Below are 26,623 nucleotides of genomic sequence, written 5' to 3' on the forward strand. Positions count from 1 at the left end.
AGGGAAACAGGTATGTTGTGTCCACAGGAGATGTCAAAAGGATTCCTTAATTTTTAATCACATGTTAATCCAAAATAAGATTTAACTGGTGCCTTTCAGGTCCCATCTGCCCTGGCAGATGCACAAACAGGCCTGGAGACCAAAATTGTCACTGCTTCTACAATTTACAGAGTGGGCTTTGTGTAGGTGGAATTGCCATGTTGCTGCTACAGCCACGGCCATGCAAAAACAAGGGAGAGTTCAGAATGAAGCCACTCAGCCTTGATCCTCTTTGCTCATGTGGTATTTTTCAAAAGTGTTGTGGGCTATTTGGGGGGCCTTTTGCATTTATGGGATCTCCCCCCTCTAAAAAGTTCTCACTGATCTTTTTTAAAACACACTTTGCTAAGAAACATGCTTTTAAATGTAGAATATTCAACAGTGACTTTTTGCTCATTTGCTTTTAAAGCTTTCACTGCAAGTCTCATTGGCATTGATCCCAAAAAGATGTTAAAATTATATCATAGAGGAAACCAGTCTAAAGCTTACTGGAAAAAAGCTGATCTCTTTTCTTTAATTTTGGTTTATGCCTAAGTAAGCATCATCTCTTGGTTGCAAAATTAAAGTTTGTCCATAGAAAACTATCTTCACAAAAATATGTACAAGGCATTATAACCAACCCAATGCCTTACCCAGTACTTGAGCTAATATTTTCCTGTTGATCTTCAGGAAACTGGACTGGGAAAATGGGAAGAAAAAAAATGTATTTTGGTGTCCCTGGTAGCAAACTATACTACTGCATTTTTTTGTCTTGAAATTTCACATATCATGACTGCTGCAGTCAGGGCCCCACACTGTAAGTGATCCTGACAGTAAACAGCTGGTGTGATCTTATCATACGTGTTTGTGTAACAAAAAAAAAAAAAGTGCCTCTCTTGATATTCATATTGATATTCCCCTGAATTTCCACTGCCTCCCAAGAACAGCTCGTGCAACCCTGACATGCCTTGAACTTACAGCAACATGTGGTAAAGCAAAAAAATTACACTCTTGATTCACTTCTTAGCTAATAAAATGTAAACTTGTTACTTTACTTTTACTTCTGAGGGAAGAGCTGTATAGCCATAAATATTGCCTCTAAATTGAACCATGCTCTCTTCAGATCAGGAGGCTGAAATATGTCCTGTTTTGCATGCAGGGGTTTTGGGACAGAGTCTGCTCAGGGAGGTCTGGCATCTGGACATACTATTGTTCCATTGCCTGAGAGCTTTCCTCTTATAGACTGAGTAACCTCAGCCTTGAACTTTGTTTATACCACAGGAGTCATGTTCTCTGTGACTCACAGAGCCTTTGGCAAACAGAAATATTGAGCCTTTTTTTGAAGGGTGAAGAGGCTTCAGAGAAATGCTGAACGGAGAGACACCCAGGGAAAAAGGAGAGGAGAAAAATTTGGGAGAAAGCTGCTTACATGGGCCTCTGGTAAAAGACAGAGAATCTTAGATATTGTTCAGCAGCAGGATGAAGTGAAGGAAAATAGAGTAATCTTGGGAGCAGGGATGAAAATTCATAAATAAACCCCTGTGGTTAACAGGGCAGAAAGAGTTTCCAGGTGCCTGATCCTTGAACACAGACCATTCACATCAGACATTAGGTCTCTGCATCTGGCCTGCCCTCAAAGGCCACAGAAGGATGCTGAAGTTCCTCGGACTGTCCTTCCACTTCTCCAAGTCTACTCATAAGATGTCAGACAGATCCTAATGTATAAGACAGATTTTAAGTATAAGAATCACCCCTAATCTGAAATTGCTTATTGTCTACCCCTACCTTGCCCCCTCAAAACCAGTAAAAACTCTAGAACAGCAAACTCATAGGAAAGACAATATAAAGACATATTTTCTGCCATTAAAATAATTCTTCCAGTATTTATGTGACCCAAATAATAAAATCTGTGAAAAGCTGGTAATTTGCTCTAATCAGGCTGTCCTGTAGGGAGGAGAATAGGTAAAAGGTGAGTACATAGAAGAGTAGAGATCACAATAGTGTTGGGGGAACAGAGAGGAATGGAAAGCAATAAATCATAAAGCACCATATCATCTTTGCCCCCCCAAGTTATTGATCAAAGCTTGCTGTCATCTAACATGGAAAGAGAAGGGAGGACACAAAGGATCAGCCAAGGGGTGAAGAGCGGGGACGCTGGACTCCAGGATTTTTTGGGTGGATAGAGATGGGATATCTCTGAAGGCTGCTCTTAGAATATCTGGTTTATTAGAGAGGGTGAAAGGTCCTGCTTGGAGTCACCAGACTGACCCATGGCAGGTCCCAGGGCGTGGGGGAAGGGAGAGGCAAGGGGTAGAGGGAGATAAGAGAGGATCCCAAGAGGATGTTCCAGGAGAGGGGCAGTTCCAAGAGGGTGTCTGGCTCCTCAGGGACTCCTTGTCAGGGGGTTCAAGGTGGGATGGAACAAGACTTAGGCCAGTGGGGTCACAGACACCTGATGGTTCAGGGGAGGGTTACAGGTGTGGGATGATCCACACATTGGGGTGAGATAGAACAGTCCATTTGACCCTTGGACCTACCTGCAGGTAAGAGCATTGTTCAACCAGAAGAGAGATTTTCTTCATCCTGGCTGTACTATTGTCTTCTACTTGTGCAGTAACTAAGGTTTGGTATGTCACAACTTGTTACCATCTCAGTCTCTGTATTTTCTAAATCTTTTGCCAGGCAATCATATTTATAAGGCTTTCTTGTTTCATCTCCCCCAACAGTGAAGGGCAATCTGTGCTTTCCCACAGGTGTGGGAGGTGTGTCTGTGTAAATCACAGCCCTAGGGACTTGTGCCTGCTTCCCCATGGAATGACAAAGGAGATTCCCTTCTACCTTCCCTAGGATGTCCCTGGGAATTTCACAGAGCCACGTAGCCCAGGTCCCTTAACTGTGCTAGGAGTCCTAGGGAAGCTTATCTCTATTTGGGACAACTAGAGAAGAAAAAGCTGTCAGTGGAGAAGGTGTTAGAGTCCTTGACAGTCATCTTCTCCTTGGAAGTCCCTGCAGAGCAGAGGCTGGAAGAGCTGCCTTCTCTGCCTGCAACATCTGCAATATCCTCACCTCCTTCCCAGGAATACCATTTTTTCTTAAAGTGTGGAGCATGCAGAGGACAGTCAGTCATGCTGTGCGGGGAAACATGGTGAGGGACAAAGGACAAGGTAAGCACAAGATAAGAGGCTGATAAAGCTCATATCAGGAGGACTGTGTTAAAGGTCTTGTGGATGTGTGTGCTGGAGAAGCCACAGTTCTCTGAAAGAATTGGTGAGGTGTGTCAGCTTTCCTCTGCTATCTTTCCACTGATAGGAAATGTTTCCATTGGGCAGTGTCCCAGAACTACTGTGACAGTTTAGCAGCTCCTGTGTGAAGGTCATATTCCTCTTCTCTTTTGCAAGAAAAATGCAATAAATGGCATTACAGTGCTATGAAAAACTGCTGTAGTATCAGAATATTTTGGAACAAAGTAGATTTGGGATAAGGCTAACTCAAAATAGACCACAACTGGTGTTGACTGTGAAATTGTGCTCATGCAACCAATTAACACAACATTATATCAGTAATGGTACTGTCAGATTAGTTTCAGTCTAGCTTATCTAGCAATTCCAGCCAGAGCTGTATAAACCTGGTCTTCCTTGTCATGCCATTGAATAATAAGCACTGAGTGGTTGACATCTGCTCATATGCTCACTGTGTTTCATGCTGAGTAGTTTTTTCCACAGGTAGGGAAAATAAAGTCCCATATTAACCAGGGCTTAGTGGGGCTCTGTGGCAGAGCTCTGTAAAGCATAATAGAAATAATTTGCTGAGCGAGTCCTATTCTCAGTCACAGTAGTTTGTTAAGTCTTAGTTTATATTCACTGAGGTCTGGCTGTGAGACCTGGTTTGGCACTTTTATCCCATATTTACACTAGCATAAGCCAGCTGGAGATCACCAAGGATGTGGGGTGTGGTTCCCCACAGGGAACACGCTGACACCCATGTTGGTTCAGTTTTCTTGTTTGGAGAAGTGAACACATTCACAAGCAGAATGGTACAGAAAATTAAGAATCACCTTTTGGCAAGAAAGCTGCTTTTACCATAAACCAACATGATTTATATACCAATTCTTGTTTTATTATCACCTCTGAGTTGCAGTGACATTATTTGAGAGGAGAATTTCCTGAGGACAGTATGTACATGCTCCCAAATACAAGATTCCTTTTCTTTTGTGCTCAGTTTAAGCTGGTTTTAAAAAATTATTTTTAGTCTTGGGACAGAGAAAATAATCTCAGTGTACGTATGTACTTTTCATCGTACACCAGCTAAGATGGTCTTTTATTCTCAGTAATCAGTGACATAATTTCACTGTCATTAACTGAAGAAAGTATTTGTCTTAGAATGAAATCTAAAAAAGAGGCTGAAAATAGGGTTTGATTTGAGGAAATTCAGTCTTTTTTTTTCTCAAATGTGGACTTTAAAGCATGAACCATGCTTTTATTGTGTCCACACTGCCTTGCTGGAATTGGAGATGTGTCCCCATCATCTTCTACCTAAGACTTAATGGAAGGACCACATGAAGAAGAGAAGGCAGCACTGAGTCTATTGCAGGGTGAAGATGGTGGAGCGTCTCATTCCTGGATTAAATTCAGGTTCTTTTAGAAGCCCAGCTCCAAGGCTGATGGTACTGCAATAGCTGAGATCTGTTGGTGTGTGTCAGAGCTTACAGATATTCCTTTATTGACCTTTAACACGACCTCTTGCCCCTGTTATTCCCCGAGTCTAAGGTGCTCTGTTGCATTGATCAGTTCCATCCCCAGGTGCTCACTCAAAGGGTAGTTTGGGTTCAGATGCACGCGGTGTGGCATGGAATTGTGAGCACCTCGAATGCTGGGCTGAGGTAATTGGCTGCTTGAAATTTAAATTACATCTTTCCCTGTCCGTACTTTGCCCGAGTGCCACTCAAAACCCTGCACAAGATTATGATGCCATTTCAGATGCTGCTCCTGGAAGCTCCTGGTGCTCAGGCACAGGCACAAATCCAGCACACAGCAGCACAGATGATTAGAGGGGCTGGCATGGTTGCTTACAAGGGACGTTGAAAATGTTTAATGCACCTAACTTGGCTAAGCAGCAGCTGGCTCAAGTGCCAGATGAAGGCAAATGAGAGGAATCAGTGCGGGTGTGTGATATGAGACAAATCTGGAGGTAGGAAGAATTTTGGCTGAATAGCAGCCAGTGTTATTAAGAGAAAGGTCTAGGTGATCAGCAAGTCCCAGCCTTTTTCATAACAGGAATTTTTAGCATCTCAGTCTCCTTCTCCTGGGAGGAACAGGATGGGAAAAGAAAACAGGCTAAATAAGAAGGGCAGACAGGTTGTGACCCAGCCTGTTCCAGGTTTTTTTATTTAGGTATTAGATATAGGATGATTTTCAAAGAAAATATTGAAAACTCCATGAAACATAAAAAGACTAGTGTGCCAGTGAATGCTCCACAGGGGTCAATTAGGAAACTGTAGAAGGATGTATTGGAATGTTTATTAAGACTTGTTCCTTTTCTAAATGGTAATATTTATGCCAAACACACTCAGTAAACAAAAAGAAGTTAAAAATAAAATCCAAAGGCATAATGATTTCCAGTTGTACTTACTTTCCATCTCATTTCAGTGACAGACAGTATCCATCTTAATCCATAGGTCAATGAATGAACCAGTCTTAAATTACAGGGCTAGGTTTGTGCCACACGGATTTCTCTCCAATGAGCAGCTCCTATGACAGAATTTGCAAGTTTTTAAAATTTTCTTTCTGATTTTTTAAATTCTTTTGGGTATATGCAGCCAATTCATCTTTCTGAGGTAATCAAATATTCAGGGTACCTAAGTCATAAGAAAAGAGGTAAGAGTAATATTAATCCAAAGAACACCATGGGTACCAACTCTCTATTTAGTCTTGTCCAACAGTTGTTTTCAGTCTATGCAGGTCATACTGTGATATTGTGTGTAAAAGTATGTCCTATTGACAATTATCATATCTTCTAGTGTCTTTTGCCTTTGTTCTAGTACCTAGGGATGTTATTGCCAGCCTAGCAATGTCCACACTTTCAGCCTCTCTGAATTTCAATCTGCTGCAACGTTACAGATAATTTACAAACCACATGAGCAGCTGTGCAGAAGTATAATACACAATTGTTACTGTGCTTGTCAAGTTGTGATAATGTGATTATGTGCCCAAGAGACAAAGACCTAGACATGTTTTTATCTTTTGTACATTTATAATATCTGGTGCTACTTACCTCATTTTCCAGCTTAAAAACCCATGAGTTTAGGAGAGGTGTACTTTCTTTTCCCCCATTCCTAAAACTCTTTTGGGAAACCCTACTGTTGTAATGATTCATGCTGACTAACAGATTAGCATTTTTTGGTGAGTTTCAAAAAGCCTTTGTTTCTATATCTGCAATTTTGTGGATTCTGTTAACACAGTTGTTTAAGAGTTAGAACAAATACATTTAGAGCAGGAACATTACCTCTAGGACTCCATCTGGCTAACATCAGTCACACAAATCTGGAGAGAATCTGTCAACAGAAGAGTGAAGAGTTAAATTCTGTGGATGTTTGTGTGTTTGTTCCTATTGAAAACAGTAGCTGTATGGAAGTAATAGAGCAGCACTTGGCCTTAAGCCTTTCTCAACAGCCAAAAAGTGCTGCATTATCTGGATTTTCTCTTACAGACTTTCTCCCTCCAGGAGAAAACTCTATGTACTGGATGTTCTTGAAATGAATGAATAACACTGTAAACATCCTCATAATTAATGCATCTTGCCTAAATTAAAGTCTTCCTAAAACATGCTTAACCTCATTGGGATGATGGTGTTTAATACCCAGCTGTGGTAGACGTCTCTGATCTGAAGCACTGTGATAAGGAGAGAATTTGTAAGAGGAAACCTATGAGATGAAAAAAATGTGATAGATGAGAGGGAGGAGGCTAAAATCAGATTAAGACAGTTCATTTCTTTGTCCTGTCTTCCTGTTTGTCTTTGCCTTTTTTCAGGGGGGTGGGGTGAGGTGGCACCTACCATGCAGGGATCAATTTGCAGCCTTAAATCCCTAAATAAATATGTAGGAATTGTCAAGGAATTGATCCTTACCTGGAAAATAGTGCCAAAATACTCATTAAAGGGGCAGATGAGAAGAGACTGGGGAGTTTTGTTTGGTTGGCTTATTTAATTTTGTGGGGTTTTTAACATCTTGTGAACAGTCTGAGTGGGGAGTTTATTATTAATATTTTGCACTTCATCCCATGCCACTTGCACATATGTTTTTGAAATAAGAGAGATGAAGTAAAATGGTTTTAATATTTTCCTTTCCTTGCAGTGTATTTAGATGAAAGAGTCTGCAGTAATTACCATCAGGCATCTGGCTACCCCCACAGAGTGGGCACATGCCTGATTTTGCTTATTCTCCAAAAACGTTCTTAGATTTTTCCCTTTCCCTTTAAAGATGTTATGTTTGCAGCACTGTGCCTCGAGCTCTGTTTATTGAATTTCATGCTAGGATGAGTGAGAGGGGGTTAATATACTCATTCTTGTTTGTCTCCATGAGCTCTTCCCTGAGCTGCATGGTACAGCTCACACATCTGGCAGCAGCTGGAATGTCCAATACTGCTGCTGCACATTCACATCTGACAAGAGTAAGTGGAAACAAGTATTCCTGGAGAACACTGACCACTCACTCTGTCCTTGCCTTTTATCTTTGCTACCAGCAGCTAACAAGGAGGATGGATGCAAAGGTCATTTACAAACCAAATTTGTATTAAAACAGGGGAAGGGGCAAGTTCTGCTCTCTGTTCAGTCTGCATGTGTGCAGAAGAGTTAAGGCAGCTTGTCTAAAAGGAGGATGTGCCATGGATTTAGTTTTAGCAAGGTAATTTTCTATGTGGAACTCCTCTTAAATATGATCTCTTCCGTCTGAGTTTTGTTCTTATAACTTTAAAACTCTGGTGAGAACTTTGAAGGACTTTTGCCTTGATTTATATCTCCTTTTAAGTTGTTTAGTTTTAAATGAGTTGGGAGATGAAGAGCATACTTAGAGGAGGTTAATCATGGTGACTTCTGTGGCCTGTGTGATTCTGCATTGCTGGCTCTCATTTCAGCTCTGCTGTAGCTTGGACACAGAATGTTGAGACTGTGCTTGGGAAGAGCTTAGGATGGAATAGGATGAGCCTGCTTGGTCCTGAGATGATTTATCCACATCACCAGGAGCAAAAAGGTCAACCTGTATGATCCAGGCTCCACCTCAAGGAGTTCCTGAGACTGCATGTCCTCAGTCTGTACCCTGGTGTTTGCTCATGTATAAACAACAGAGTGAACAAGTTTGACCTGGAGAACAACTTCAAACTTGGCTGGCTTGCAGTGTAAACACATATTCAGAGGCATTTTGAGAAACAGCAATCCATATTCAGACTGGCTTCAGAAACTTCAGAAACTTACACCAACTTTAAATACAAGTCTTAACAAATACTGGCTAAGTATTTACAAAGTGATTGACAGAAAGAGTGTGGTATGTGAAGGATGTGTTTAAGTTGAGGTTAGACTGATTAAGAGTAATTTAACAACAATAGCTATGTATTCAAGTATCTAATCAATAAAATATTTAGGAATAGGAACACATTGAAATGCTTAAAGTTGTAAATATAAACTTGTTTAGCTATTTATATATTGCAAAAAAATCCAACCCACAAACACCCTGTGTCCATCTTTGAAGTTAAACTGTCTCTGTACATCTGGGCCCCCAAATATTGCAGAAATGAGAGCTGCATAAATGTCCTGCAAACTGACAGTAACTGACTTGCTAGGGAAGTGAAGACTGGAGAGCTGGGAAAAACTTGAGATAGCCCAATACTGAAATTGTAGTTGTGAGTTTCTATCATTGATGTGTTTTTCTTCACCAACCAGTGATGTAGAAAGAGCATCTTGGTGTCCTGTCAGGCTGTCAATGACAAAAGACACTGGGCTGAGAGCTGTCATGAAAGTATTAAAATCTCCCGTGTGCACAACAAAATACAGAAGAGAAAAAGATTAATAAAAATCTCCTGAAAACACTTTTCTCTCCCCGACTCACCCCAGCCCCAATTGAGAAAGTTTTTTTTCAGCACTCTGGCATTTCTCAAATGAAGAAACCACTCATTTCTCATCTATGTGTAATTTTTCTTTAATAGTGTTCTAGGACACTAAAGTTAGCACATATCATCTTGTGTGAAAAAACACAGCCCACTACAGAATTCAAGAAAACTTCCTGTATTTTAATTTATTTAAAGTAAGTTATTTATTTAAAGTAAGTAAAGTTACCACATTTAGGGATTTTGATGCTAGTTTTTTTTCTTGTGTAAGAAGCCAGCATAAGAGCAGGAATAGAAATGTTTGTATTCTTATGTTGGAACATATCCTTTCATGTTTGTGCTGTATTTCAAAGCTGATGGAATAGTGAAGTCTCATTTAGACTTCGTTTTGCTAAGAATGTGCTCTTTAATTTCTATAAAAGTAGAGTTTGCCTAAAAGGCAGTGGCAGCAGCAGTGGGTGAGGCATTTTAAGAGTCTTCTACAGACACCTTCCACTAAGTCAGTGGCAAAAAAAAATATAAATTCCCCACCTTATTTTTCGGTGAGCATATGCATCTCTTCTTGTGCACATAAATAGTTTGACATTAACCAGCAGATAGCTCCCAGGCAGCAAAGATGGAGATGCCAACATCCAGCAGCTGTGATGTGAGGAACCAAGGTGGCATACTTATCTTAGTTTTAATATTGCATCTGTGGAGTGGTACCTAGGTAACTCACTTTGCAAAAATGCAACCTGATCTGCAATCTCTTATAATTTGTCTGTGTAAGTGGACCTCTGCTGTTTCATCACTTGTTCTGGTTTTTTGTATGCTGTAGTCCTAATATGTCTGCAGTCATGTAGGTGGTTTTGGGAGGGCAAGGATGTATCTATTCAAAGAGATTTAAGTGCTTCTGCAGTTTTACACTTGTGCAGGTTAATATGCCTTATTTCAGCTTAAAGTTGCATTATAGTTCATGAGATGTTCACAAGTACAGATGACTCAATCCAAGTGGCAACATTTTCTGATTTTGGTTTTTTTTATGTTCCATTCCACTGTGTGGAAGTGCTGCTGAAGGAGTATTGTGTAGGTGGAATTACTTAAAGGTTAGTAAGGGTGATGTCACCTAATGGGGCTGTTTGTTTGGATAGCTAAGCAGTAAAGTATGTCTAATTTCCGTCTTCAAGCAAAACTGATGTGAAAAAGTTCTCAAAATGCAGAGTAGTTCACACAACACGTGGAAAAGATGGACAGTAAGAGAACAGTTCTGAGATTAGAGAACCAATTTTAGGTACAAAATTATACATTCAAAACAAAGTCCAACTCATTATGTTTATGCACCCTTACTCAAATTTATCACTTTTGCTCCCAAAAATAATTCCATTAAGGTATTTCGTTTTTTTCCCAAAATCACAGGAATTAAGATGCTTTCAATTAATCACTGTCCCAACTGTTAAAAAAGTGATGATGAGTCTCTGAGAAAGACCTCCAAAAAAAATTAATCTTTCCTTGTAAGTTTGTAACCTCTTTGCTCTTTTTATGTGCCAGTATAAATTTTAAGAGAGACATCCCTTAATCAAGTCCCAGACAAGTGTCTCTTTGGGGACATATACACAAATGACAGGGACTGGTTCCTTTCTTTTTACTGAAGGATTAAGTAAGATGGAAGAGAAGAAGAACAGAAAGATGTGAAAGAATAAATTAGCTAGGAGAGTTGAAAAAAGAGGAAGGGGAGAGGTAGGTGAGAAAGAAGACGTGAGCATGAAGGAAGGGAAATAGTCTGAGAGGAAGGAACTGGGAAGCCTCAAGGGAAGTAATCTTTGATACTGAGAAAGTTATCATTTTCAGTATGATTATTCCAAGACTGGTATCTGAGAATAAGAGAGTCCCAAGTGCATGAGTTGAGATGTTCTGTGGTTGGGTTTCTCACGAGGGGTGGGTACTGCTGTGTGCAGGATACTCCACTCAGCTGGGTGAAATACACGTCAGAAGTGTACAGGTTGTACAAACACACGGCTCGAGCTACTGGAAACCACTCGCTGCCAAAGTTCCTTTATGTTCTGAAAATGACCAACTGGAAACAATAATACACTCTGCTGCAAAATTGAATAAGTCCTCCCCATGAAAGTAATCTTACTGCTAGGCTGTGGGAATGAGATGAGAAAAACCTCCCAAACTAGCTTAAGAAAATACAGTTTTCATTTTTCCAAATTCAAATAGATGTTTTCTTTATTCTTGATAAGGCTGATTTTTTTTCCCAGACAGCAAGCTATTAAAGTGAGCTGCCACTATGCTGTCTACTGCTTCCATCCAGGTCAAAGACTTGTGTCTCTGAGGTACTCTGACAGCAGCCTGGGGCTTTTACCTGGGAGTGAAATGATAGGACACAACTATATTTCAGGGGATCAGAGCAAAGAAATAAAATACTGAATGTATCTATGCAAAATTACACAAAACATGCAAATTTTAGCAGTCCAGTGAACAAACACTTTGACAGGACAAGGCAAGAGCGTTTCTGGCAAGATTCTATTTAGGATGAGCAACTTTTTACCGGGGGGTTAATCATCAAATTGGTCAAAATATCTTTGCTACTTTCCACACCATGTTTGCACACCAAGCCTTTGTGATTCAGCACAGAAAATCTAAAAACTGTTGACACAAGGCCACTGTTTGCAGAATCATTTCCTTGGGTATAATTGACATTGTAGTCATGCTCTCAATCCACACATGGTGACCCAGGTGGCAGAGTAAGAGTGAAGCTGATGTTTATGAAGAGTGACCTTTCTCCACACTCCCCTCTTCATTTTTGAATAGCCATGTTGATATGTTTTGCTTGACTGCTGGCATCTACCTCTGTCTCAGAGTGGGAGGGGCAGTGCAGATCTACTCATCTTTGAAGAAAAGAGATGGGATATTGCATTTCAGGGGCTCAGAACCATTTTTCTGCTCTGAGGTGCACTAAAATCACACTCTTTTGCTGCATCCCTATGACCTCCTCTTCCTGCTTTAGCTGCTCAGTATTCCAGCAACCAACCTTCACTCATGGTTTTTGCATGAACCTGCCTCTGTGTGACTTTGGACAAATTTTTATTTTTCCCAAGATGCTCTTATAAAGGGAAATATATTCCTTTTATTTTGGCTGCATATTTTTAGCTCCCTCCTCTGTAGCATCTTCTGAATATCCCTTATTCTGGGGATACAGTACCAAAATAATATACAAGATCGTTTGCTTTAGGAAAATCAGGTCTTAATCCCATTTTTTTTGTAAGCCCTTCCATATTATAATGCTTCCTAAAACTGGTGAAGGTGTTTCCTTTACAAACATAGTTTTCCAGGCATCTACCATTGTAATCCAAGATTGTAGTGATATATTGCAAAAATAAGTTTTTGTCTTGAAGTTACAGAGTATTCATCATTCCTTTATGTAAAACAGCTTCCCAATTTTTCCCTTAATTGTTTTGGGGTTTAAGCCTTTTTTCTTTTTTTTTTTCCTTTTTTTTTTCTTTTTTTTTTTTTTTTTTCCTCCTGGGAATTTGCAGTTTATGTGGCATGGGTAAATGGAAGTTAGATATCCTAGTAACCAGTGTAGAAGACGTCCAGTCATTTTTTGTTTCTGACGGTACTGCTGAGAATTCTCCCTCTTGCTTGTCATAAAAAGTCTTTTGTGCAGTTCCCCTCTTCCTTTAGGCTTTAATCCAGCAAAACACTTCCAACACCAAGTGCTCTCATTTGCTTTCAGCAACAATATTCACAGACAACATAAAGCATGTGTTGGAGTGCTTTCTTGGGTCAGGGACTGCATTACTTGAGCTGCATATCAAGTCTGCTTGTATGCTATTCTAGAAGTTTCACAAACCCACAGTATCAGCTCTTCATTGTACTTTGTATTTTCATACAATACACATGTGTGGAAGCTCAGAGATTAATGAAAACTTGTGAATAGACACAGAGATGTGCACCTAGCTGTGCTCGTTAGAGCTGCGATGTTCAGGGAGTCATTGTTCATACAGCTATGTTTGCGAAGAACAAACTGCATTTTTTTTTTCCTCCAACTTGTTGTGTTTCGTTTTGAGATTTCAGAATGACAGTTTAGGAAAATAATCAATAAGGCAATTAAAAAAGCCAGCCTTTGCCTACAATTGTTCAGGTTGGGCAAAGTAAGTAATAGTGAATTTCCTACTGAAAGCACCAGTGAACCTGATTCCTGCTTTGATGCAGTCTCAGCATCTCTCCACTTTATTTATTTATGTATGTATGTATTTATTTATTTATTTTAAATATTTTTTTAAGTTGCTGTATCCTTACAAAGGGTTGAGAAAATAACTTTTGAATTAGAGACAGGTTTGGGCAGCCCTCACTTGTGTCAGTAGGAAGATAAAGGCATCCTGCCTTTGACCCCACGACCTCTCTCTGCAGCATCTGGAGCTTTGTGGCTGTTATCACCTCTTGGACACTCCATATGCATCCACACACACCTGAGGGCATAGCCCAGATGTGCCAAAAGTCCAGGCTGCCATGTCAGAATTAAGGTGAGTAGAGTGAAAATTTAACAGGGTAGAAATCTATTTAAATTTAGGAAAAATGTGGTACTTTAAATTTGCTAAAGATGATATTTAGTTTAGTAACTGCAGTCTTAGAAAAATTACCTTAGCTAAAGAGAAAAAAATGCAAATTTGTACACTAAGAGATAATAAAGACTCCTTAGACTTTAAAACAGACAGGGCAGAGTGACCTAAGAGTTCTTTCTATACTTTCTGACAAAAACTGAATACAAGTGTAACTAGCTGTAAGCATAATGTAAAATCAGCAGAATAAATATGTATAAACCTATTGTAAAATTCTATGCATATAGAAATTAGTAAAGATAATAAAAAAAGATCAAGAGTTCTCAGAAATATGCATGTTTATTAAAGGGCAATGAGTCCTGACGTGAGTCCACAGCGCTGTGAATAAACATCCTCATTCTCTATAAATCTTTATTAGAATTGTAGGGTTGGATTTTTCACCCTCATTTCATTATGGCCAGCCAGCCAGGAGATTTCCTGTCCTCGCAGGGGCAGGGGGGAATTGTAGGGTTGGATTTTTCACCCACATTTCAAAGGCAAGGCAAGGAGCAGCTGGGAAACACCCAGCAAGAAGAAGCGATGGATGGAGCGGCGGCTCAGCAGTGCCAATTCCCCAAGGCCAGGAACAAACCCACACTTATCTCTGCTCAGGAGGGGAGAAATTAAGGATCCATGGTGTTGCATTGCTCTTGGGCTCTGCTTTTTCCCTTTCCAGGGACACCTGTGACTGGGATCTGATTGTATGGTCCACTCCTTCCTGCCCCAACGGGGTTGGAGGAGAACCAAAGAGCCCTCCCTGTCCTGATCCTAGGTCCTTTCCTGGTTCTCTCTCTTTTCCCCTTCATCTCATGGAATAAACAGCTTGGACAACCACATCAGGGGAATTGAAGCCTCTTTGGAATCTTTGCCCAACTCCTCACCTGCCTTCCCTCAAGGCCCCTGTATATCTGGGTGGTTTGGGGCTGCGAGGGATAGGCACGTCACCATGAGACACAGATAGGGAATTAGTCTCAAGGTCAAGTGCTCCCTGAGTCATCTGAAGCAGTAACTTATGCTGATCTCACCTTCTATTTTTGCCATTTGGTCCTTTATTAATAATATCCTAATGAGAATTGACAGCTCTGGTGTGACATTTGGGATAGCTTAGAGCTGAAGACAGCTACCTGGAAATAATTAACTGACAAGGAGACTTCAGCTAAGATTTCTGTTAGACAGAAAACCCTCACCAAACTGCTGGACACAAAGTGGATTTTCATCCTGTATGTATTGTGCTGACTGCATTTTAAAGTACCACATTGAAAAAAAATCCCTTAAAAAGCAAACAAACAAAACCAACCTTATTACTAGTTAAACATTTGTCTTAAAATTTTTAATTTTCTATTTTATCAACAACTATTTTGGTTTTCAGTTAAGAGCTTAGCTGAAACTCAAACCTGAAAATTCTGTTCCAGATATCAGTGCTGCACATATTTTGATTTTTATAGTGCATGTTTCAGTGGCCACAGTTCCTGAGTGGGGAAGATGTAATCCCTCTTTTGCATGTTTAAAGAAATGCTTTTACCTCACAATTTCCAAAATAGAAAAAAAACACTTTTAAACCAGGTTTTTCTTTCCTTGAAATTGCTGATACAAGATCAGATAGATTAAAGAAAGAAAAATTAAAAAAAAAAAAATATGATTTAACTCAAAGTGTTATTTAGAGCTGGGACCCTACCCTATATAATGACAGAGCAGCTGTGGTGTCTTGTTCTGCAGGAAACTGAAATAGAATCAGCCTCTGCTTCCCGTAAAACCTCCTGTGCTCTCTAGGGCAGCATAATCAGAAGTCTTAGCAGCCTTCACCAGCCACTAAACCAGCTCTAGTTCTGTCTTAATATAGAAAGGATAGTTATTTTACACCATGCTGAGCATGGTGACCCAGATGATGGTGATGTGGTACTGGCTTGTTTTGAGACATACATGAAGTTTGACCATTTGTATCAATGAGTTATCAACGAGGTGATGGGGAAGACAGTTTCAAAATGTGTTACTGTGATTAAAATTCTAGTTTTACTAAGTTTGTTCTTCTTGAATTTTTCAGTAATTGCAGATACATCTATATTTTTCACTGCTTCTTGGGGTAAGGACAGTGTCAAAGTGATCCAAGAGAGGATCTTTGTAGTCTTCTCTTCTTGTTTTGTAATGTGTTATCTTTGGCAAAGAAAATGATGTCTTATTCCTTCATGGCTGATGAAATGTGTTTATAAAATGTGGTTTGCAAGGTTCTCCTAGAGTCTTTCTGAATTTGAGGTCTTTGCTTTCTTTCTAACTCAAACTAACAAATCCATTCCAAAATTTTGTTTCTACTGGCATCTCCCAGAAAGAGACAAACCCTGTGAGGGTGAAGGTGCCACAAAAAAACTGAGTTAAGCTGTACATTTAATGTGATTTATGCATTACTTGTTTAGCCAAAGTAGTATGAGGAGTGATGGCAGATGCTTATGCAAGATTCAGCTGGGGAGGCTGTGTGGGACCCTGGGATTTGGTGCAGAAGACAGTCTTGGCCTCAGTTAAAATAAAGTGGTGTGTTAATGCATTTTAGTCAATGAATTTTAGACAGCATTTTTGTGTTCATCTCAGATGTGGTTTGAAGTTTTTTCATTAGAATCTGTTGAGTAGCTTATGGTCTGTTAAGCGTATCTCAAAGATGTTAAACTTTACCTCTGCATGAAGACAAAAATAAAAATATACTTCATTTCAGTCCCATCCCAGCTATCTGGGCATTTGCCTCAGGCTTCTCATCATTACCCACAAAATGGGAAATTACTGCCTCTAGCCCAGTGATTAGTGTGAGCACTCCCAAAACCAAACAGTCAGAGAACATTAGCTAAGTTCGGTGAACCACCCAGTTAACATTTTAAGCTAACTTGGTGTTTTGTTCTGAGGTGAATTAGAGGTCCCTGTGAAGCAGGTCTCCCAGCAGAACAGTGTGTGCTTGTGGCACACACTTTGTAGCTTTGAGGGAGTGATTTCCAGCAGCAGGTAATAAATTGGAAATAGAGGGGAAGAGAAGACGTGCTTTTCAGTGTTGCTACCTGAAGGGTGACCAAATATCTGCAGTCACCAGACCCCAGCTTGACTTGTATGAGAAGGGAGATAAGAGATGCTGAGGGGGAGACAGAGGTGGGATGTGTAGAAAGGTATGAATTTATTTGTGAGGGTCTTTTTTCATGATCTCTGTCTTGCACCCAAATAAGTGGTCCATCTTCCATGTGGTTCTGTCTTTAAGCATTCATCCTGCCTCTTCATCTTACTGACCCTTGTGTCTGCAGCAGCTGAAGTAGCAGCTTTTCCTAGCTCATGCCCCCATGATTGCCACCCACTTTAAATCAGACCCAGAAGGTGTTTGAGAATTTTGCCTCTGCTGTTCCTCTCTCCTCTATACCTCACCTCCAGCTATATCAATGTTGGGAGTCTGAGGAACTAAAGCCAGAAGTTTGAAATGCAGATAAGAAGACAGAAGATGTTTATGCCTGGGGAAAGCAGAGGTATATATTTTTAAAATATTTTATTTCTCTTAGTTGTACAAATCTTGCCACTTTAAAGTGGGAAGTTTATTCACTGTTAAAGAGAATGGCAACTCTTCCATTGGTTATGCCTGCAAAGCACTGTAAATCATTTATGTTACTCTTCACACTTCAACCATTCTAATGTTATTTCATTCTGAGATCAAGGGGTGTGCTGGGACAAAAAATGTTCTCATTGGCAATTGAAGAGGATCTGAGAAACACATGCAGTCTCAGCATAACCCCAGATTATCTGAAAGTATGTGAGAAAGACTGAACAGACATACAAGCACAGGGGAAGAAAGTAAGCCTCCCACACCTGATTTTCACTTTCCTTGAGTCAGACAGATGAAAATCATGCCCATGTCATGTCTATATCATATCTGATCTAGTTAAAGCTTTGAGGAGTTGATACTCTAGTGTTAACCTTAACCTGACTGACAGAATCTTTCCTGGAGTTGACATGAGCAAATATATCAAGAAGAAGATAAGTTAATCACTTTGGTGAGCTTCATTAATACCATCATGGGCAAAAATGAGATTGCATCTCCCACACTAACCAGGAATCCATTATTCTGCTCCTCTGGAGGCTTGTACTTTAGAGACCAATGGATAAGAATGAAGAAAGTGGTTTTGGGAAGTAAAAAATATCTTGTGATAATAAGTGAATTCTTGGGGGAATAGTTAATGGGACAGATAACTGTGTTCTCTCTTCTGGAAACGAAAGTACATTATCTCTCTGAATTCACCAAAAAACATGACCCTGAGATTCTTCTGGTTTATGTAACATTTCACCCAACAAATCAAGATAAATTTATGAGAACCTCTGGAAACAGTAGAAACTCCTAGAGGAAGTTTGAGCCCTGACCTTTTCTCAGTGTCTCTACAGATCTGATGACTGCTGTGTTTGCAGAGTACACAAAACTGTCCCTTCCTGCACATCACCAATAAGAGCTGCCCCAATGCACATGCAGGTCTGCAGTGTTTCTGTAGACCAGTGACTTTTGACTCCAAAGAGTACAACCTGATAGGGAAGACAGATTAGTTGTATGGCCTATCGACAAGATCTAGATAATATTTCCTACCCAAAGCATTTCAAAAAAGTACTGTTTTACTTGCTTTACCAAAAAAAAGTGTGTGCTGTAATGTACAAACTGAATGGCTGTAGGGCTGGAAAGAAAGTTCATGACTGGCTGTAAAGAGAAGATCTGTTTTCCTGATACCCTGGGTAGTTGCTGGTCACCTGAGCTTGGCACACCAAGCTTCTCTTTCCTTGTGTCCTAGAGCATAGTTCTGTGTAGCCTCCAGAAATTCCACACTAGTGGGTGGTAAAGGAAACTCTGCTGAACTACATCCCTTTTTTTTTTTTCCCTCGTGTGTTTTAAATTCCTGGTGAAATACACTCCCTTTATTTTGGCTGTATATTTTTAGTTTCCTCCTCTCAAGCATCTTCTGAATATCCTTTATTCTGGGGAAACCTTTAATTAAAACCATCATGTGCAGTGGGTCACTAGACACTTTTAAGAAAAAGTGAAGACTAGTATATTTTATGTATTGAAGGGATGGCAGACTCATAGAGGCTGTAGCATGCAGATATATGGTTAGGTGACCTACTAGATCCTCGTTTGATGCAAAAGCTGTGAAAGATGACTCTCTAGAAAAGCAAAAGCAGTTACACAGGAGTTATTTACCAAACAGTGAGAAGTTGGATTTGTGAATTGTCATCCTTTTTTTGCCTTAACATTGGTTTTAAAGCCTTGTTGGGAGTGGGGGAGGAAGAAGATGTAAAACAAAATGAATCTGATTATCTGTTAAAACGTTTAAGTGAAGAAAAATATATGGAGGTCTGCCTGAATCATCAAAAAATTTGATGGACTGGGTTTTTCTTTATGACTAAGTCCCAGAGGGAGGGGAAACTCAGACTCCTGTCTGCCAAGTGAGAAATAGCCTATTGTTCTTTGTTGAAAATTGGAAACAAAAAGGTAACCACATTTCTGAACTGTTTTTATTTTCTTGGGATATTAATGCTCAATATAATGTATTATTACTTCAGCTTCCCAGGGCTCAGGACTTTTTTAGCTTATAGAATGGGTTGATATCAGTATTGAAAGAGGTCTTATTCTTGTTCTAAACTGTGTAGAGGGTTCAGGGCAGAAGCACATATGTAGCACACAGCTGTACAACCTGTCTGTCACTAGCTGAAAAGGCCCCATTTTATTCCAAGTCTAGAGAGATCTCTGACTCTAATGTCTTTGGGACAGCCAATTTAAACACTGGAATCTGAGCTTTTCACTCTGTCAATGTGTCTCTAGGTTAAGGATCTGCTTTTCGAACATATTTCTTGAATTTTCTTCTGCAGGATCTGCCAATACCAGTAGGTCACACACTGGGGAAGTAGAGGACTTCTTACTCCACCAGAAAATTTTCCAAGCTTCTTGCTGTAAATTGAGTATTGATGCCTTGCCTCTCACACACAGTGAAGTCAGATACATGCACGGAGAGCCTGAGGCAGTGTTTATTGGCACACACTCTAAGGAGAAAGCTGCATTGCTATTTCACATTCTCTCTGCTCAGCTGGTACTGGGTTTTCCAGTCATGCCCACATGTATGCCTGCATCCTGGACCACACCAAGAAGGAGCTGTCTTCCCCCACTCGTTGTGAAGCAGAAGGAAGAGAGCTTGAGTGACTTTTAGCTGAAATGGCACCTCCCATATATTCAGGGTGAATAAGCTGTAATAGTAATTTACTAATAATTTACTAACAGTAATTTTGTTGTGTGATATCAGAGGTAAAGCAACTGCCCAGAGAGAATTGTGAGTGAAGGTGTTGCATCAGGTTATCTCAGTTTTGTCTTGTAAAGCATCAAGGGTAAGCCACATGTAGCACTGATGATTAACTGTGGTGTGACTTGTACACCAGGATTGTGAATGCTGATGAACCTCCCTGTTGACCACAATAGAACTGATGTTTGATATGAATCTGATTCATCTTTATCAGTGCTACAAGAAGTTTTTGGTCAGGAGAATTAACACCTGGTTCTATTGCTGTCAAAGATCGTGAGAGGCCCAGAAGCATATTTAGAAAAGTTTACTGAAGGACAATGTGAAGGCAGCTTTCATGAGAGTAGCAAGGTGGGAAGAGATTGAAGAATTTAAAATAGGGCACATCCTCTCACCTACTACAGAGAGAACTGATTCCTGTCTTCTGACTGATAGGGCATGTGGTAAAAATGTCATGATGCAATAAAATATTCCAGAAGTGCAGGACAAGAGCTTTTCTGAGGTGGTGAGCACAGACCTGACTTGAATGAATGTTGCTAGTGTTTGCCAACAAACTGTGAGGTGGTTAGCAAATCCAGGATACAGGGAAGGGGCAACACTAGCAAATAAAAACGTGTTTGCATTTGTCAAGCAACGAAAGACTTAGAAGGAAAACAAAGCTACAGAATACAGTCAGTAATACTTGAAAAGCAGGTATTTGTTTTTCATTGGTATTGACACATAAAAATAAAGATACTGGGGTTTCTTTAGTTTTCCACCATCAAATAGTACTTATTTCCTCTGCCTTCACAATATTTTACTATTTTTTTTCTTTTACATCCACACTTACTGTTTCCAAAGGGAAAGCAGTAGCTGCCCAAAGTGGCTAAGGAAGCTGTTTACATTTTTCTGCATTCCTGATGTTAGTTAATATTTAGAGGAGCCATTCTGGAGGCTCCAGAGGAGCCTATATTTGAACACAGAGTTTTCTGCCAAATACATCTAGCAGAAAGGTTACCAATATATTTGGTTTTGAAGACAAGCACCTGCTTGAGGCTGAAATGTTGACATTTGGTATCTTTGCACGTGGTGTGTTTGCAGCTCTGCTGTATACACAGGTTGCACGCATGTTGTGCTGGTAAATATTTCTTCACTCTCTGTGCTGGAGTCCAGAATTGTTTAGCTGTAGAGAAGGGAGAATTCACTATAGCAGTGCACTCTCCTGTTCCAGCAGTGATAAACATTTGACTGTCATTACGTTCAGCTGGGAGTATTTTGTAAATACTCTGAGCTCTCTATGTGTGAGCAGTCATCACTGTAGTAATCTATGTTCATCTTGCAAACTTTTATCCATAAAATTAAACCCATAGGCCTTAATGGGAAAAAACGTGTGAAGAAAGGATACCAACAGCCATAGCTGAAGAAACAGGCCCTTAGAGAATGATGGAGTATTTAGAGTCTGAGATAATGAAGTATAGTGCAGCACAAACGTATCACTAATAGATGATAATGTGTTATGAAAATTAAAGTGCTGTTCCTGGAGCACTGGGCTGTGTGATACAAATTTTTGGGACATGCAATGGCAACAAACGTGTGCTTTTCAGATGTAGTCAAACTATATTTTGACAAATTTTAAGTATTTCAATTTTCAGAATTTTTCTTTGAAATTATATGTTAGGCAATGAGTATGAAGCAGCTGTCATATTCCTGATGGAAATGAAATCTCTACTTTTGCATTCAAAGCTCATGATGCCTGTCCTGGTACTGAGAGAAGATAGAAACACATCAGTCAAAAACATCTGTTACTTGTGGTGCATTAAAAAGCACCTGGTCTAAATACATATCTTTTACAAGGTTAGATTTCAGCCTAATTTAGAAGTTTTTAAGGCTTTCAAAGTTGAGGTTTTTACCGAGGCTTAGGTTCATCCCTTACAAAAGATGCACAATTGTGGTTAAGTTTACAGGAATGAGCTCTAAAGCCTCAGTAAAAAATCCATTAGCTTCATGCATCAAAATAGGTTTGTTGCCCACTGAAATCAGCTGAATGATAGACTCATTCACAAATGTACCCCTCGACATTTTACTTTTCAAGGATTGAAAGAAGAGTCTAAGTTGACTGGACCAGCAGTTTAACTACAAATAAATTCAGATGCCTGCATTAGGTCTCTCTAGCGAGGCCTCATCTGCAGAGTGCTTGCCCTGAGGAAGCCTGTCAGATCCCACAAGAACTGTTTTCAGACTAATAGGTTGCCATTGTTAGTCCTTGATCATTTAATCTCTCCTGCACAGATGGGCAGGGGCCTTATTGGAGGTCTGGGGGAGCAGGATGGGAGTGGTGGTACCCATGTGCTGGATGTGGATCATTAAAGCCAGCATTAGCAGATGATGTGGGGCTCAGGTGTCTTCCTGGTGGGATACACAAGTAAATTATTTGTATAAATAAATAGTCATCCAAGACAATTAGCAGCCATAAAGTGAAGTGTGGTGCATGCTATTCTGTCTCTCTCCCTTGCTTACAAAGCCAAAATCTTTTAAACAGGGCTGTAAGTGGGTCAGTTGTTTATTGGCCCTGCCAAATCAGAAATTGTACTTTGGCTCAGTGGGAACAGATTGGTTGTGACTGCAATCATCCCTGCAACCCCTCTCTAGTGTATTCCCTCGGATAATGAACCTAGGATGATGTAAATTAACTCAGCTCCTCTGACAGCATTTCTTGTGTCTCTCCAACAGCTGTGCTGCTAGCATGGACATGTATGGATTAATGGCATCTTCATGTCTCCTGCATGGTTGCCACCATATGCAGCAGTGGGGAGCAAGAGCATCCTGGATCATGGAATCTTTGGTACTCTTGTTTCTGGATGAAGGGGGACTGATGCAAACCAGCCCTGGTGTCTTTGTACTACTCCATGTTCTCCCATCTGTGAGAGTTTCCAGGTAGCAACACCTGGAGGCAGCTTTTGTCCTTGACAGGACAGAGATGCAGAGATGCTGCACACGTGGTGATGCCGAGAGTTGTCTGAAGAGCTGCATGCAGTCAGCCAGGACCAGCTCTGAGCCTGAGCTGGCTCTTCACAGAGCAGCACAGCATGTCTGCACTGCGCTCCACCTCCCTCAGGTGCCTTTTCACGTGGACATTGCCAAACTCTTCCCACACCCACACCAGCTCTTCATGCACTTAGGGCCACATAAACACAATTTGGTGCCTAAAACAATAAGCCAGGCTGGACATTAATTGCCTCAGCAGGCTTTGCATCCTCCACACAGACTCTATTTCCATATGCAGAGAGGTCTGTTACATGCCTTTGGAGCACAAAATCTGTGTCCGCGCTAGAAAATAATAAAATTGCAATCATACCAGTTAACATTACCTGACCATGGTCTGTTCAGTTTTCAAATGTGGAACAAGACTTTTAGATACATGTCTTCAGTTTCATTTTTTCTGATGTCCTGGGCAAGACTTGGGCTGAAAGTAGTAGGCTCTCCTTTGTGGCCTAGGGGAGGGTATAAAGAACAGCTTCTTCCAAGAGCCACTTTTAGAATTCCAATTTAAAGCAAACCTTTTCCAAAGCCCACTTCAGTCTTTTTCCTCTGTGAGAAGAGTGCTTTACCCCCTCCCTGTGCATCATACATGAGAAAGAGAGGCCCATTTTTCATGGCAGAAAGGTACTTGTTTTCTCAGTTTGTTTTGTTTCCCATGTGCGTTTAGCTGCCCTGTGGAATGTTGTGAAAGGGACTTTTTTTTTTGAGTGTGTCTGTTGGTTTTGTCAAAGGGCTGCTAGAGGTTTAGGCTGCCTGTATTTTCTTAGCAGTGATTTTATGTCACTAAATAACAAGCTATTAGCACAACCTTGCCGTTGGGGTTTGTCACACTTGGTGTATGTGCTTTTTTTTTTGCTAAATCTCATCTCTCCCAGCCTATAGTCTGGTTATTTAGTGTGAAGTTCGCAAACAGCATAATAATGCTGGGAGTCACAAAAGAGGGAGCTAATGGCTGCAGTTGCTATTGTAAACCTGATTTCCACAGGCTCAGCAGGGCTTGGCACATCAGAGGCAAGCTCAGTAGAAGGGACCCTGCTGCTGCAGCTGTGCCCAGCAGTTGGGTTTTTATTGTCAGCCTGGAATGGAAGCTCCTGCCTGCCTCCTGCAATGCACTCAGTGGCCTTGGCCCCAGTGGGAGCCTTACCTGCTACAGCTGGATTAAATGGATGCTGTTGCTGTGCAGGAGGTCTGTATAAACTCAAGGATCCAGGTGAGCACCAAGGAAGCTTCAGGGGTTTGTATGTATATGTCTTCTCCCTAAATTAACATTTAAGTTATTTAGAAGCACCTGTGGCATTGAGACTGAAAAGGGAGGCTCAGTTCATCTCCAATAATGTCTTGGGTCTCTATGAAAACACACGGTTCTATTCTTGTAGTTATTCTGGTTGTGCTGTGACATTTCATGTTGAAGAAGAAAATTTTCTTGAGACATTTTGACAGCCAGAAGCTAGCACTTCCATGAACTTATATGTGTTGGGATGTGCTGGTGGCTGGTGGCTTTCCTTTCCTCTTTTCTGGTCTACATAGCTCTTAAAATGTAACACAGTGCATTTGTATATCAGACATACCAATGGGTGCTATCTAGTGCCCCTTGTTAGATGATTTAGGCTCAGAGTGTTGTGGTTTAGAGTCATCTCTCCCCATTTCAGGCAAATTTGAAATTGTCTTAAAGATAATTAAGTCCTGATAAACTGGCATAAGCAAAGAGAAAATCTATCCAAATGTTTCCCAGAGTGTGGGAAATGAGAGGAAAATTTGGCAATTGCATAAGCTAACTAATCATTTAGCACAAGCACACTGCTTTGCCAGTATGTATCTCTGTATTTACAAATAACCCACAGAATATGGCATTTGTTTCCTGGCAGGTATTATGTGTGAAGATCACGTTATTGCAGTGGAGGAGAAGGAACACCAAAAAGAAGGTACACACCTATAGAAAGTAGGTAAGGATGTTTACACACTTAAGAGGTTTTTTTTTTAAAATGTAGATGCTCTATAGCAAGGGCCTGAATTACAGAGCAGAACCTGCTGTGGTTTCTATGGCCTGTGTTGTGTATTATTTGAACACCTCACAACTTGTATGCATTTGTCTTGGTCTCACATTTTGCCCTTCCTTGCATTGGTGGTGTAAGCACAATATTTCTTAGTGCATTGATCCATCCAAGCGCAGTTGATATCATCTAGAAAAGCATTACAATGGTAAAAATTTAAATAAATATAAAACTCTGTCCTTATGTGACTTCCTCAGGGCCTCCAAGGAAGCCTTGTGTAGGGGAGGAGCAGAACCTGATTCTGCTGAGTTGCAGGGGAACACTTACAATGTGCCAAAAGCATGGGGTGCATTTCCCAGCACTGAGCCAAGGAGCCTGGCAGGGGATTGATTTGGTTGGTGGCTGAGTCCTACCAGATCAGTCTTACATCAGAAAAATCCACTCAGTTGCCCAATTCTAGCCAGAGACTCTGTAATGCTACTGCTCCTCGTGCAGAAAATGAGCAGCAGTTGCCCCGTGCATCCTCCTCCCTGCAGGTAGGAAGCTGGAATAAAGGCATTGCTCCACTCCACTTCTTAAGGACTTACAGTGTGAGGTATTGATTTATTTCCACAAAGAACTAAGTGCTTTCAGCTCTCCTTAAGGTCAAGCCAACCATCACTGAATCAAACTCTTAGTCCTCCTAGTAGCAGGGCAACTTGAACTAACGCAGTATGGGCTGGTGAGGAATGAAGGACAGAGATGTTGTATTTAATCCAGAAAATATTTTTGACATTTCACTGAAAACACAGCTGGGGATTTTTAAAGGAAAGAGCACCTTTTATTTTCCCTCCCTAAAATCCTTTTTTAATTATTATTATGTGTGTGTGAAAATTTCAAAATGTTTAAAGGAAACGAAACATCTTTTAAAAATGTATATCTATATGGAAAAACAGAAAGTTCTGATTAAAAGCTTCAACCAGCTTCTATTCACTAATTTAAATTACCAATAATTCTTAATTGAAAAAAACTCAATCACTTTGAAAAGTCTAAAAATTTTCTTTTTTACTTTTTTGGTCTGGCACTACTAATGTGATCAAATCACGTCAGCTAAGCTTCAATTAAGATGAATGTATTGAGAGTCCCAACAAGGTTGTCTGTCAGTAGCAGTACAGGATTATATGATCCTGCCATTTGGTTCTGTGTCTGCTCTTGGTGAGGCTGATAATTTTATCACCTTCCCTGAAGTTGCATTTCATTCTCCATAAATTCTTTAGTGCCTCTTTAAGCCCCTGGTATTGGAGCACTTTGTCTTCTGGAGTGCCCTGGTTTGATCTGTCGCGATTGTGGCGTGTCACATTCAGTTCCTGAATGTGTCTCACCAGGTGTCAGAATCTGCGGTATTGATGATTCTGAGATTGTAGAGTCTCTGTCTGTCAGCCCCCTGCCAAAGCAGAAGCCATAATTGGTCTGTGCTGGTTTCCAGGTTGTTTATTCTGTTTATCTCTCACATGTTCTGCTGCCCTGCCCAGCTCTGTCCTGCAGGGCAGCGTGTGGGGCTCTGCCCTCAGTGGGATGTGACAAACATTAAATACCAGAAACTCCCTGGGCTGCATTTACAAGAACGTGCCAATATCTGTCACCTACGTTGGACA

General features: G+C 40.5%; 1 long non-coding RNA gene across 33 annotated transcripts in view; it reads left to right on the plus strand.

Annotated features, from left to right (window-relative positions):
* The window catches only part of LOC146768567 (uncharacterized), a 185,669-nt gene that overhangs the window by 96,819 nt on the left and 62,227 nt on the right, over window positions 1-26,623 (plus strand). For 27 of the 33 annotated variants that reach the window (XR_014957870.1, XR_014957836.1, XR_014957840.1 and 24 more), the window contains one exon: window positions 1-24,941. This exon is cut by the window's left edge. This is a non-coding gene — a long non-coding RNA (uncharacterized LOC146768567). The remainder of the gene's footprint in view (window positions 24,942-26,623) is intronic. The other 6 variants (XR_014957842.1, XR_014957859.1, XR_014957850.1 and 3 more) reach the window with 5 other exon arrangements.

This window comes from Lonchura striata, chromosome 1, assembly GCF_050655825.1.
Source record: "Lonchura striata isolate lonStrDom1 chromosome 1, ASM5065582v1, whole genome shotgun sequence".
NCBI classification, from domain to species: Eukaryota; Metazoa; Chordata; class Aves; order Passeriformes; family Estrildidae; genus Lonchura; species Lonchura striata.